Source organism: Artibeus jamaicensis, unplaced genomic scaffold (assembly GCF_021234435.1).
Source record: "Artibeus jamaicensis isolate MK-2021 breed Jamaican fruit bat unplaced genomic scaffold, CSHL_Jam_final scaffold_286, whole genome shotgun sequence".
NCBI classification, from domain to species: Eukaryota; Metazoa; Chordata; class Mammalia; order Chiroptera; family Phyllostomidae; genus Artibeus; species Artibeus jamaicensis.
Window position 1 is genome coordinate 1,585,978 of NW_026522034.1, and position 13,009 is coordinate 1,598,986.

The 13,009-nt window shown below is 41.4% G+C and overlaps 1 protein-coding gene across 1 annotated transcript in view; it reads right to left on the minus strand.

The window, feature by feature from the left end:
- LOC128626103 (histone-lysine N-methyltransferase PRDM9-like) overlaps nucleotides 1–13,009 on the minus strand; it is a 47,881-nt gene that overhangs the window by 19,109 nt on the left and 15,763 nt on the right. The window lies entirely within an intron of this gene.

The following is a 13,009-nucleotide window of genomic DNA, read 5'->3' on the forward strand; positions in this document are numbered from 1 at the left end:
GTTGCAGCTAAGACTGCGGATTGGCGGTTGCTGTGGCCAGTTTTCTTGCATCTGGTGAGAAGCCCACCCCGCAGGAGCTGGGAATCCTGAGCCAGGGCTGGACCTGAGGGTGAACGTGGCCCTCCTGCTGCCTGACAAAGTGTCTTTGTTCCACCAGATTGTGGTCGGGATCCCCAACCTACACCTAGGCCCCTGCCCCCCCTCCCCTTTTCAAACCTAGAGCTGCATAAGGAGTGAGGACGCGGTCAGGACTGCATTGCATTCCGTGGAAACTGAAGTCAGTAAATTCGGACCACGCAATTCATACACACAATACGTCCCAGAGGGCTCAAATATTTAAACACAACAAATGACATAATAAGTATACTGCAAAACACACTGGAAGAATTTCACATCTCAAGGAAGTGGCATTATGTGTAATAGGTATGTTTAAGTAACTCAAGTATAAAAACATTTCAGAAATAGGAAGAAAAGCTAAAACCAAACGAAACTGAATGCAGTTAAAAACACTGAAAAAAAAAAAAACAAACCCTACCATGATTTTGGGTAAAAATAACATCAAATTTGAGGACAGGGGTCCAGAGAGCAGGGTGTGTTTCGCTGCTACTGGCTTTCCCGGGAGAAAATGGAAAGTGTGTCTCTGGGTCTTACCTTGTTTGGAGCACATAAATATAACTTGATTTCCATGGACTGGAAATGCACCAACTAACTGTAATTACTGCTGTGAAATTGCAAAAAGGGAAACCTCACTACAGTGGAGTTGGGGGTCAGTGGGGGTGCTGTCCACCCACAGCACCAACCCAGGGTCAATTACAGGAAAGATGGTCACAGGCCCCAACATATAGATGTACCATGTACTCCCAGGAGAAACTGACACCCCGGCAACTCAGCCAGAGAGAAGCCATGGTCAATCTGAACTGAGGATTTTCTGCACTGCACTTTCATTTGAAATGACCCCTCCCAACTTCCTCTTTTTCCCTGTAAAATAATGTTTCTCTCTTTTACTTGTGGAGCTTGCCTATGACTTTTCCTACAGCTTGCTTGCCCTAAACTGCATTTTTTTTAGTGATTCTGAATAAATCCCTTATCTACTGGTAAAATAACTGCCTGCTATATTTTTAAGGTCACCATAGTTTGGCGGCTTGTATGGGGATCCAGAGGACTCCTGACATCTCTGAGGCTGATGACCAAGCAGGTGCAGTGCCCTTGATCTGAAAGACTCTGGGAAGGGTCCTTTGGTGCAGACTTACCAGTGACCATTTTGAGAATAGCCATCCAGAAATAACATCCTCACACCCTCTGACCCAGAAATTCTACTTTTCAAAATTTTCTCCTAGTAGCCCTGGCCTGGTAGCTCAGTTGGTTAGAGTGTCCTGCCTATATGCCAAGGTGGTCAGTTCATTCTCCAGTCACAGTACCTTCAAGAAGCAAGCCATGAATAAATACATAAGCAGAACAACTCTCTCTCTCTCCCTTTCAAATTAACAAATGAAATGAAAAGCATAAAAAATTCCCTCCAGTTATGCTTCCCTGTGTATGAAATGAAATATGTCTAAAATACTGTAGTCCTGGCTAGTGTGGCTCAGTGAATTGAGTGCTAGCCTGGGAACCAAAAGATTGCTGGTTTCGCCCTGGCTGGTGTAGCTCAGTGGATTGAGCACCGGCCTGTGAAGCAAAGGGTCGCTGGTTCGATTCTCAGTCAGGGCACATGCCTGGGTTACAGGCCAAGTCCCCAGCGGGGGACATGTGAGAGACAACCACACATTGATGTTTCTCTTCCACTCTTTCTCTGTCCCTTCCCCTCTCTCTAAAAATAGATAAATAAAAATATTAAAAACAAACAAACAAACAAACAAACACACTTCACACAAATCCCTTACCAGCTCAGTGACAATCTCTTTAAAAAACAAAATTTACTGCATTCATTCCCAGTCAGGACACATGCCTGGGTTGCAGGCCAGGTCCCTGGTTGGGGGCATCTGAGAGGCAACTGATCAGTGTCTCTCCTCATCCTTCTCCCTCCCTTCCCCTCTCTCTAAAATTAAATGAAATCTTTTTTTTTTTTAGATTTTATTTATTTATCTTTTGAGGGGAAGGGAAGGAGAGAGGGAGAGAAACATCAATGTGTGGTTGTCTCTCGTGTGTCCCCTGCTGGGACCTGGCCTCAACCCAGGCATGTGCCCTGACTGGGAATCGAACTGTGGATGTTTGGTTCAGAGGCCTGTGCTCAATCCACTGAGCTACACCAGCCAGGGCCTAAAATCTTTTTAAAAATTAAAAATATAAAATGTTGTATCCAACACTGATATAAAAACAGATATAATTTTAAAGTTTTCAGTAGAAGAGAATTTGTTAAATTATGCTTTGTTCACACTGTGAAATATTATAGAATATTAAAAATGGGTGAGGATATATGATATTTCATTAAGGAAGTAGAACCCACTAAGGTGGTTCTAATGGATTTTAACAGAGAATAATTTCTAAGTAATGTCGTTATGTGAGAAACATATCCTGAAAAACAAATTGTGTTAAAAAAAAAAACAGGAAGAAGACATGTGCTGAAAGGAGACTCAGGGACTAGTCACAGGGATCAGGGTCTGGGCTACCTGCAGGGGAAAACTTGCTTTTCTTTCATGTCATTTGGAATACTGTAGCATTTCTTTTCTCCTTCACTTAAGTACACCTATCTATAAATATTTTTGTAGATAAAAGAATGGATGAGAAGTAGTTGGTTATATATGTATGCATTTAAAAATGACTCAACAAAAATTCTGCACACCCTCATTAAATCAGTGGCCTATGCTACCTTCCTCATCCAAATAGAACCTTGACCACCCAAAGTGTCCAATTTGCATCCAAAACTCTATTCCAGCAGCAATATTTCCATCGTGCAAAATATACTGCATCACAGAGTTACTGTTTGTTTCAGAGATGAAAACCATTTATTATGAAAACAATGAATTTTATATTTAAGTATCAGATCCAAGGTCATTTATAGAAATGCTAGTAAGAATATTGTAAATCCTGACTAGTGTTGTTCAGCTTCTGTGTCTGGCATCTGGCAATCAGGGTTCATTGTCCAGCTCAAACTCTGGAGTCTGTGGAGTCTTGGTTACCCATCTGAGTCCTGTCCTCAGGTCTGTGGCCTGGGTTTGAATCTATTTGGCTATGGGTCTCAGACCTGAGGTCTCTTTGGGTATGGCTTTGGGGTCTAGGGGTTTGTGTGTGGGATCTATGTGCATTTCTATAAACTTATAGTCGTTGGCTCCAAGTCAATGCCAAGAGGAGACACAAGGTTGGGATGTAGTGAAGAAGGAAACTTCAGTGCAAATACCTTAATTTTAATACAGAATGGCTGTGAGTACAGAAGCATTGTAAAGAAGCTCAGTATTGCTACAGGTGAATTATGAAGCAGCACCCTGTATATCAACTCAATAGTGCTGCTTCTTAGTTACGTAGCATCTGGCCTGTGAGGAGGCCCTAGAGTGAGGCAGCCCTGGGACAACTCCCTCTCCTGCTGTGCTGCTTAGGGCTTCTCCACTCATCTACATGACTTCTCATCTAGACTTTCATTTTCTCTTTGCTCAGCTGCACTGGCACATGAATAAGTGAAAACTGGTAAAGGAGCCCTTCTGAACAAGATGAGGCTGGACAAGCAAAGAAAAGGCCTCTGGTGTTGTCACCACAACAGACTAGATTATTATTATTTTTAAATGATACCATATTTTCCTGTAGCACTTTTTAAGCCCAAACTGAGATGGCCTTTTTTGTTGTTGTGGCTGCTTACTTAAAATATATAGAAAAATTAAAATAATTGGAAATCCTACCCAAACAGGTAATAGCTGCTATTATACTAAGTATATAATATGCTTCTAAACAAGGTAGGGGTGTGTGGGTTGGGATGGGTGGAGGGGGCTCAAGGGAAAAAAATGGGAAACTATAGTAGAATAACAATAAAAATATTTAATAAAGAAAGAGTGTATACCCTTCCAGACATCACTACTTCCAGCATATTTCCATTCTTCCACTTTATCTGGATTTAGTTTATTATTCCAGATTTGTAATATGATGCAAAGTCTGTGAATTTTCAGGCTTTCTTCCTAATATGTTGATTTGTCAATACATTTTTGCAGTGTTTTTATGTACAATTTTTAGTATCATTAAGTTCAAATTATTTTTTAACTGCAATTATAATTTAATTTGTGGGATTTTTAGAAGTATATTTTATAATTTTTAAATATAAGGACTTTCTAGCTATTTTTTATTACTGATTGCTAGATTAGATGCAATGAGAGCAAGAAACATACTTTATATAATTTCAATCCTTTGATATATTTTTTTGAAACTTGATCCACAGTACAATATGGTCAATCTAAAAAAAAGTTTCAAGAGTGGTTCTATGCTGTCATCTCTTGTTCATTTTGGGAATAACACCTTAGTACTGCTCAGCAAGAAAAGTGGTTGATTCTGGTGGAATGTCAATGATTGTTGATGGCTTGGTATTTAGAAGTGTGTTTTGAAATGTCTCAAGGTATGGACTGTGCAGTTACCTTGCCACTGGTTTCCAGACTAGGGAAAAAGAAGTGATAAATGTGTCTTATGTGCCATTTGTTGGAACTTGCTGTCTAGTATAATAGAGTCAGGTTTTTAGAAGTTCCCAGTGTGCTTGAAAATCATTTGTCATTTGCTTTGTTTGTTGCAGCTCCCTTAAACAATGAAGAAAATAAAATCTATTGAAAGTACATTTTAAGCCAAGAGGTTAAAAAAATAAAACTGCTATCATTTTATAAGTAAAAGTCAAATGAACTGTTTGGCCAAGTCACTAATCTGTGTCCCAAGTGTGCATCTCTGCTGCCGTATCGTGGGAATTTTGGGGAATAACAGCTTAGTACAGAAGGAAAAATGGTTGATTATAGTGGAATATCATTGACTGTTGATTTTTTTCCAAGACTGTTTTGAGGTACAAATCTCAAGTCCCAGCGTCAGTGACCAGTTCTTTGGGATCATTTTTTATGAGCACATCATCTAGACCAGACACTAGATTTGGGGGTGCACCATTGGTTCTTTTCTTTGAATATATCTTTAAAATACTTTTTGTGTATAGAAAAGATATTTATTTCTGCATGTTATTTGCCACACAATTTACTAAGTTTTGTTACTTATGTTAACTTTAGGTTGATATTGATGAGTTGTCAAGGTAAATAAGATATCATGTAATAATAAAATTACTTTAGCTTATCTGTATAAAGCATGAAAAAATAGTTAAAGCTTGGAATAAAACATGAAGACAAGAAGAGTTAAAAATGTGTTAGTTATAAGTTCATTGATAATTAAGTAAAATAGCAACATGATTCTTAGCATTATAAATGAGTTCAGGAGCTGGAGCAGTGGTGTTTTAGAAATCAGAAGTATTTTGTAAGTAAAATTGTGCTCCTTGTAGGGTACCTGAGCAACTCACAATATGGCAAAGGTCCACATTTTCAAAGAGGAGAATGTTTGATGGTGAATTTTGGAATGTAGAAGAGTAACATTATAGATTCTAAGTAATTTTAATAAGCAATTATTGAAGAATGATTAAGGGGCAATGAAAACAGTGACCTTCAGTGCTGTGGCTTATGAGAGTGTGGTTCAGTCTCTTAAAGTGTCATATCTTCCTTGGCTTCTGAGCTTTCATGGGTGTCTTTGTAGCCAAGGCCATTCCTCCCCATTCTTTCCAAGATGGCTGGCCTTTTTATTTATTTTTTGTTGTTGTTCTTTGGCTCTCAGACTCCAGGCTGCCTGTCCAGACAGAGGTGTGATTTCAGATGTAGGGTGCAAAGTCACATGCTGTTTGTATCCTAATTGACTCTTCATCCTGATTCATACAGAGTAGGGTTTCTCATTGCTGTGAGATTGGGGGACTTTTCTCCACATTGTAGGTGATTATTAGCAATTGTTATCTCTATTCAGAGCATGACAGTAACTTCTACATTAATGCCCCCCCCAAGGGCAACCTGAAAAGTCTTCATTCAGTGTGCCAAATGACCCCTTGGGGGCAAAGTCAACCTTCAGTTGAAAACCACTAATGTTTTTAAAAATTTTTACTTATTTATTTTTAGAGAGAGGGGAAGGGAGGGAGAGAGAGGGAACAAAACATCAATGTGTGGTTGCCTCTCATGTGGCCCCCACTGGGGACCTGGCCTGCAACCCAGGCATGCACACTGATTGGAAATCAACTGGCAACCCTTTGGTTCCCAGCCTGTGCTCAATTCATTGAGGTACACCAGCCAGGGCAAAAACCACTGATCTAAGTTCTTTAGCTTTTACATTTCCCATACTATTCTTACCCTTCCCTTGTCTGTTTTCTACCTACCATATATGCTACTTATCCTCTGTACCTTCTCCCCTCTTCTCCTCTTCCCAGTCCCCGGTTGCTAACCCTGAATGTGATCTTCATTTCTGTGGCTCTGTTCCTGTTCTGGTTATTTGCTTAGTTTATTTTTCTTTTTGTTTTAGGTGTGGTTGTTAATAATTGTGAGTTTGCTGTCATTTTACCATACATGTTTTTTATCTTCTTTTTCTTAGATAAGTTTCTTTAACATTTCATATAATAAGGGCTTGGTGATGATGAAGTCCTTCAACTTGACCTTATCTGAAACACTTTATCTTCTCTTATATTCTATAGGAAAACTTTGCTGGATAGAGCAATCTTGGATGTAGGTCCTTGCCTTTCATGACTTGGAATACTTCTTTTCGGCCTCTTCTTGCCTGCAAGGTCTCTTTTGAGAAATCAGCTGACAGTCTGATGGGAACTCCTTCGTAGATAACTGTCTCCTTTTCTCTTGCTGCTTCTAGGATTCTCTCCTTAATTTTAATATTGGGCAATGTAATTATGGTGTGCCTTGGTGTGTTCCTCCTCGGGTCCAACTTCCTGGGACTCTCTGAGCTTCCTGGACTTCCTGGAAGTCCATTTCCTTTGCCAGACTGGGGAAGTTCTCCTTCATTATTTGTTCAAATGACTTTTCCACTTGTTGCTCTTCCTCTTTTTCTTCTGCTACCCCTATAATTCAGATTTTGGAAGGTTTAAAGATGTCCTGGAGGTTCCTAAGCCTGTCCTCATTTCTTTGAATTCTTGTTTCTTCATTTTTTTTTTTTCTGGTTGGATGTTTCTTTCTTTCTTCTGGTCCACTTTTTGGGACTGCTCTGCCTGATTTCAGGAATTGTAACCCTATCCCCCCTCCAACATGGCTAAGGATGAGCAAGTGATCGCTGGAATGCAAGCCACAGGAGATAAAGCTTGTCTCTGGTAGTAAACACTGCCTCAGTTTCCTCTCCCTGCCCCCAAAGCATGGTCAGAAGTCTATGACAGGTCAATCTCCTCACAGTGGGGAGCAACCTAAGCCAGACTTGATCACTTGGGAGGCCATCATGGAAAGACTTGGGAAAGACTTTGTTGCTTGCAACAAAGAGCAAGCAATTGACTCTTGCCCCCTGGCTATGTGATATAGCCCAAGTCCCCATGTCCTCTGGGAGAAGCACTTCCTGGCTCTAATCCACCTAAGCCTGAATACTTGATGGGGAGGGGTGCAGCTTCTTGCCTTGCCAGAGTCGATCCAGTGGGGAAAAATCTGGCATCACAAAGAATTCCTGAAAAACCTGTGAAATCTGCTCTGCTAAGAGTGCTTTCATTTATATGTTAAGGGTCTGAGCAGGAAACCCTGAAGTTTCTGCAAAACTCTCTTCCTGACAGACACTGACTCAGACTAAGCCCTCAGATTTCTTTGACATGTTATATACTGTTTGATCCTTGCCACCCTGTATTCCTGTGTATTACAACCCACTAAAAGCCCCTTGAGGAGGGGGCTCAAGGCCTTTCTCCCCTGCGAAACTGGCCACTGCTCAAGGCCTGGTTCCTTGGAGAAACTGGCCACCTCTCCTCCCCAAGCAGATCACGTCATGTCTTGTTTACTTTCATCCATGGCGAATGGGGGAACTTGCAGGAAAAGTCACCCCCACAGTCCACGCTGTTGATTTGAGTCCCAGTTTCCTTCCCATCACTATTGGTTTCCTGTACATTTTCCTTTATTTCACTTAGTGTAGCCTTCATTTATTCATCTAATTTGCAACCAAATTCAACCAATTCTGTGAGCATCCTGATTACTAGTGTTTTGAACTGTGCATCTGGTAGGTTGTCTGTCTCTGTCGCTTAATTGTATTTTCTCTGGAGCTTTGATCTTTTCTTTCATTTGGGCCTTTTTTTGTCTTGATGTGCCTGTTATGTAGTAAGGGGCAGAGCCTTAGGTACTTACCTGGACGGGGAAACCCCTGTTGCTGCACTGTGATGCTGTATGTGGGGGAGGAATCCAAGAGGGTACAATGGCACTTGCTCTGCTCTCTGCTGTATTTCAGTCACTCCCCCCACTTCCCACAATTAAATTGGGCCCTTCTGGGGATGATTCCGGGTGGGTGGGCTTGTGTATGTTCTAGGACCCTGTGGGCTTCTCCAGTAAACTATCCTGTGCAGCTGGGAGTTTTCCCTGCTGCCGCCTCAACCCCCATGGGTGTTTTCAATCAGAGGTTTGAGGCCTTATTTCCCGCGCAGGAGCCCTGGGTTGGGCAGTCAGTCCATCATGTTCTCCGGGTGTTTCTCCTGGTTTATCTGCATGTGAATGTGGGACTGTCCAGTCCACCATCTTTCACCTTGCCTGGTCTGCCCGCTGCTGCCTTGCTGGCCAACTTCAGCCTTGTTGTGCCCCACTCCACAATCCTCCACCTCCCTGGGTCCGCCAGCTGCCGCCTTGCCAGGAGTCCTCTCTTCCTGGCTGCCTGTCTCTGCCCCTCCTACTGCTCTGGATGAATGTGACTTCTTTAACTCCTTGGTTATTGGACTTCCATACAGTTCAATTTTCTGTCAGTATGAATGTGACTTCTTTAACTCCTTGGTTATTGGACTTCCATACAGTTCAATTTTCTGTCAGTTCTGGTTGTTTTTGTTTTTAAATTGTTGTTATCCTTCTTTTGGTTGTGCGAGGAGGCACATTATGTCTACCCATGTCTCCATCTTGGCCGGAAATCCAGGGTGAAGATTTCTTTCTGAAGTTTTGGTATATAGTGTTTTTAGAATCATTCAGCTGAAATTATTTTGTAACTCAAATGGTGGTTCATTTTGGAGGTTATTTATGAGTCTATTTTATAAGTACCAAATGACAGATCTTTCCAGTCACCCACTTTCAGTGAATTCCAGCTTAAGTGCTATGAGAGCAAAACACACACACTCTACATGATCTCAGTGCTGTGATGCTGGGTGCAGCCTACTGTATACCCAGTTGGCCAAAAAGTTAGTTTGGCCCCCACCACCCTGCCTTCATCTCCTGTCTTCCCACCCCCATCACGTGGCTCTGGTTCATGTACTTGTCTTTAACTTCATTCAAAACAATTTTGTTATATTGTATCATGACAAATGTTGTATCAGCGTCAGTTAAGAAAAACTCATCAAAATTGTTTAGTGTTTGTGTGGCCATTTTCATATTGAAGGTGGGTGAACATAAGTAATATTTTTAGTATATTAGGCTTTGGTATTTCAAGAAGGGTGAAAATGTCAGTAAACAGAAAAAAAGATTTGCGGTGTGTACAAGAAGGTGTTGTGACAGATTGAATGTGTCGGGAGTGGTTTGTAGCATTTGGTGTGGGAGGTTTCTCATGCAGAAATGCCCCGGGGGGCAAACAAACCAGTTGCAGTGGAAAGCCATCAAGTCCAGATGTTCACTGAGGACAGACCATGTGAGGCTATACAGGAGACAGGCCACATACTCAAAGTAACCAAATCAATCGTCAAAAAATCATTTGCACCAGGATGGTTACGGTAATTGTTTTGGTGTTTGGGCTTCACACTTGTGAAGTATGACAAAAAAAACCAACCACCATTCTTGACAGCATTTCCGTGAGGGATTTTCTTCGGAAACATAAGGAAATTGTTTCTGTTTCCAAGACAGATTGTGAGGGTAGATGAACAGTTGATACTTTACAATAATGTGGAACTGGAGAGATCATGGGGCAAAAGAACGGAACCATCATCTGCCATTCAGAAGGGCGGTCTTCATCCAAAGAAAGTGTTGTGTAATGGTAGGTTACAGTTAGGTTTAGGATTAGAGACCCTGTCTGTAGGCCCACACTCACCCTGCCCTTAGTGTCAAACCAACTGTCAAGTTGAAGTGAAATGTCCAAGGTAAGGCCAGACCATGGAAAATTAGGTGAGTAGTGGGGTGGATGCAGAGTGGGGAGGTGAAGTGAGTGGGTGCAGGGAGCAGCTGCAGTTGGTCTGTGAGGAGCTGCAAAGGATGCTCAGACTTTGTGCGGTAGGAGTGTGAGGTCTCCACGTGACCCATTCCTGTGGGACCACTTCTCGTGAGCACGTTATGTAGACCATGTGCCACCTTTGGGAGCGCATGACTTCTGGTCCCAGTTCACTGAGCACTGCCAGGGACAGCCTCACAGGCTCTCAGGAGGCAAAGCCAAGTCTGAAGTTTAGGTACTTTAGTGGCAAGTGTTGTAAGCTATAAAAACAAGAAACGTTACAAGTGACAAAGCAAAGACCCTGGGAGGATTCATCCATGTCCAAAAGAACGTAGCTTGTAAATGGCAGACCCAGGCTCACATGACTTTTAGAGACCAAAAGGTTAGGAGTTTCCTCTATGAGAACTGCTGCAATGTACATGAAAAAGTGAAAATAAGAAAAGGAGCCATTTTGGTCTAAACAGTTAGAATTTCTTCACTGCTGACTGACTGTCAAGAGACCCAGCTGGATGAGTAAAGAAAAGGCTTCTGGTGTCCCCACAACAGTCTAGATTATTATAATTCGATTATTACAAATATTCTATATAAAATTATTTATAATTCCCTAAAACTATTCCATGTTTTTCTCTGGCACTTTTTTCCTAAGAATGAAAATGGCTTTGTTTGTTGCTGCTTACTTAAAGTATACAGAAAAATGAAGTTAATTAAAACCCTACCCCAAGGAACATTAACTGCTACCACTTTAAGTGTATACACTCCCAGACATCTGTATGTGCACATTTCCTTTCTGCTACTTTCTCTGGATTGGACTCACTACATGGGGTTCTTTGTGTGGGTTCAAAGCCGTTGAAGCGCCAGCTTCTGTCCTTTTCTACTGTGTGCACTGAAGATGGCACGTTTCCCTGTAGCTTGTGGTACATAGTGCCTTTCAGTTCAAATTATTTTCCGACTGCAATAGTGACTTATTTGGGGGTTGATTAGAAGTGGGTTTCATAACTTCTAAATACAAGGACTTTCCAGTTACCTTTTGTTACTGAATTCTAGATTAACCACAATGAGAGCAAGAAATGTTACTGTATGTAATTTCAATCTTTTGAAGTTTGTTGAAACTTGTTTCATAGTACCAATGTGCTTCTCTGCTGCTATCTGATATTCAATTTGGGAATAATGCAGTGCAGGCCCCCAGGAAAAGTGGGTATGATGTGTCATCTAGGAATGTGGAATCCAATGTTATTTAGATATGCATTTCATCACTTTTAAAAATAAGAAATTTTTAGTAATCTTTTGTTACTGATCTCTAGATTAACTGCAATAAGTACCAACAATAAGCTTTACATAATTTCAATTTTTTTGAAGTTTGTTGAAACTTGCTTTAGAGTACATACAATATGATCACTGAAAGAATGTCCCAAGTGTGCCTCTCTTCTGCCATCTAGTGTTCACGTTGGGTAAACACCTTGGTGCAGATCAGAAGGAAACGTTTGGTACAGCAGGGGATCCTCCCTAAATGTTGAATCCAATTTTGCTGCTCATGTTAAGTTTATTTTTTTAAATATTTTATTATATTATTAGAGTGAGTGGAGGGGAGGGATAACAAGAGGGACAGAAACATTGGTGTGTTGATGTATGCAAGAGATACATTGATGGGCTGCCTCTCACATGCCCTAAACTGAGAATCTGGCCTGCAACACCGCCATGAGCCCTGACCGGGAATCCAACCGTGACTGTTTGGTTCTCAAGCTGGTGCTCACTCTACTGATCCACACCAGCCAGGGCGCATGTGAAGTTTTTTTATATCTCTACAGGTTTTGGGTTTTTTTTTTTTGGCAGAGTGGGGGACAAGGTTACAGGTTTGATCCATGATCGAACCACATGCAAGAAGACTCAGGCAATGGCTCTGACTGGTGTGGCTCAGTGGGCTGGGTGGCTGCCTGTAAACCAAAAGATCATCAGTTCCATTCCCAGTCAGAGCACATGCCTGGGTTTGAGGCAGGACACAGAAGGAAACTCTGGAGGTGCTCCAGGGCTAAGATAAAGGACATTGGTACAGAACAGGGACTCTATTTTAAGACCAGTTGTTCCTGCTTTCTGGAAAAGCACTGAATCATGGTGAATCATGAATGCACCTCCACAGAAGGTGCTATATGACCTCTGCTTCATTATAATAGCATTATAATAAACCAGCCTTGTGGGACCCCCTTTTCCCCAGTGGTCAACAAGAAAATCATGGGAGACCACATGTGCAGTAGCTTTAAACTAATATAACCACTTGTACATGGGCAATAAAACCCTACCAAAACTTGCCAGGAAATATCGCCCTTTAAGAATAGAATCCCTTCAGCTCATGAGATCAATCTCTTTTCAGAGTCAACCTGCTCCCATGTTCTGTGGAGTGTACTATTGCTTAATAAACCTGTGTTCTCTCTTTCTGCTCTAAACTCTCTGTGTTCGGTTCAGTTCTTTGTGATCACCAAGAACCTGGTTACCTGTGACCACCTGTGACAGATTGTGGACCAGGTCCCCAGTTGGGAACATGTGAGAGGCAAAAGATTGATGTTCCAAATAAAAATAAATAAATCAATAAACAACCCCCCACACAATTTCCATGTGGATCTGCATGTATTAATGGACATTCTATTCTTTTCCATCAATCCGTCTATTCACAGGGCATTACTCCACTCTTTTACTTACTGTAGTTTCATAATACAATACACCTATTAATTCTTCCTTATTTTAA